Source organism: Nanorana parkeri, unplaced genomic scaffold (genome assembly GCF_000935625.1).
Source record: "Nanorana parkeri isolate BGI_ZX_2015 unplaced genomic scaffold, ASM93562v1 scaffold1765, whole genome shotgun sequence".
Lineage (NCBI taxonomy): Eukaryota > Metazoa > Chordata > Amphibia > Anura > Dicroglossidae > Nanorana > Nanorana parkeri.
Window position 1 is genome coordinate 226,148 of NW_017308033.1, and position 1,985 is coordinate 228,132.

The 1,985-nt window shown below is 46.4% G+C and overlaps 1 protein-coding gene across 1 annotated transcript in view; it reads right to left on the reverse strand.

Moving 5' to 3' along the window:
* The window catches only part of DNAI1 (dynein axonemal intermediate chain 1), a 140,556-nt gene that overhangs the window by 118,650 nt on the left and 19,921 nt on the right, over nucleotides 1-1,985 (reverse strand). The gene's annotated exons all lie outside the window — the stretch shown is intronic.

Consider the following 1,985-nt stretch of genomic DNA (forward strand, 5'->3'; position numbering starts at 1 on the left):
GCATAAGGAAGACCATTTATTTACGTATCCTTGGCCTGTTGTATTTTACTACTGCCTACAAGAGAAACGCACTCTGGGCACATTGAAGACGGATAGCCAGCCCTCTTGCATCTTCATTCCTATCTGCTCAGATGTAGCAGTCCAAAGAGATAAATGGACTACAAGAAAGGGATTTTATGGTAAATGCAAACAAATTCTATTTTCTCTATTGTCCATTGAGGGACAGAGCTTTGATGATAATTAAGCAACCCAGGGATGTCCAAAAGCAGTCCAAACAGAAAGGTGGGCACACCAAAACAAAGACAAGTGAACCAGCCCAAGAGAGAAATCAAAATGGAAACCGTTGGCATCACACAGTGGCATGCAGACTTTTTCTGCTGAGGTAGACACGTCAGCCTTAAAGAACGTACAATATGTACAGAAGAAAAGGTCATAACCTTACAGATCTGAGACAGAGGGCTGATGACAAAGAGCCCAGCGAGCACTCACTGACCCCATGGAGCGAGCTTTATTGGGACAATGGAGGCACTTTATGAGACAGTTCATTGACCTGCAAAACAACTTGTCAAATCCACTTCGAAATAGTGAACCTGGAAGTCCGAGAACCTCTTTTAGGACCTTCTAGAATAAGAAACAGGGAATCCATCTGCCTAAAAGACGCTGTGTCCAAGGGGTAACCCCTGATGGCTGTCACAACCCTCAGGCAATGGAGCGAGAGATCTCCGAGTGGTGAGTCAATGTTGGACAGAGAGGAGGCAGAGATCACTTTGGGTAATATGAAGGTCCTTGCTCTACAACAACCGTGTCCTTATGTGAGATGAAATGGGGCTTCTTACAGGACCACATTGATAGCCCAGAAACCATTCTGACCGAAGTGATGGCCACAAATAAATCTACCTTAAGAAGTAAGTTTTAATGTTTCCACAACCATGTCCTCAGAGCATTCGTCTCTTCTCATTGGATGGGAAGTGATGTCCATGAAAGTCTCCTTTAAATTTAACCCCTTCGTGACGGGAGACGTACACTGTACGTCCAGCCACAAAGGGACCAAATCGTGACGAGTTATTTGCTGCACTAGAAGGCTGCTAACGGCTGAGAATCAGCGGTTACCTTTCAGTAATGGATGTCTAACTATCTAGAGATCCATTACTGAAAGGGTTAACCTTTTTCAGACACCCGATACCTTAATATCGGGTGTCTGAGAGTCACAGCAAAGCGGACACACATGTCGGCTTTTGCCGGCATTCTGACAGCTCGTATAGAGGATGGAAGTGGCAGAACCTGAACCTGAGTCTGGACCATACGATGGATTGGGTACTGTGGTGAGATTCAGCCTGTGATTGATTCTTGTGACCTGTGAAGTGTATGGTTTAGCTTTGTTCTGTTTTCTTTGTCCTTTCAAATCCTCCTTAACCCCTTCCCAACCGCCCTCTGTAAAATAAAGTCCTTGTGGCAAAAACCCCGTACCAGGAGGGCAATAGTATTCACAGCTGCAGCACCGTTCAGAGATCATACCGATCGCCAGGAGAGAATTGCAGACTGTGCGGGGAGACCTGGAAGATTTCATCATTAACCACTCTCATCATCAATCAAATCCTGTGCACGGTTAACCCTTTTCCTGCCACGGGGCTGAGACTGAACCCGGAAATGTTCAGAGCTGAGCACTTCTTGGTTCAGGGCAAATATCCGGGTGTGCAAGCAAACTCTCGGTCCTCCATCTGTTTATACCAGTGGCAGGGGAGACATCACAGGGTGTGACATGGACATTTCTTATGAACTGTCTGGTGGAGGAATCCTTTATGGATCCAGAAGAAGAGTCTGCAGTGGTGATCCCACCATGAGAGGACTGTCAGGGACCAGCCGGCGGGGCCACACCTGCAACGAGTGGTCCTGCTCACCCAGAAATGGCGCGGGCCTCGAATGGTAGACTTAGGTGAGTGTATATTTCTTTATATATGGGAAGAAAGAGAAAAAAAACAGCAACA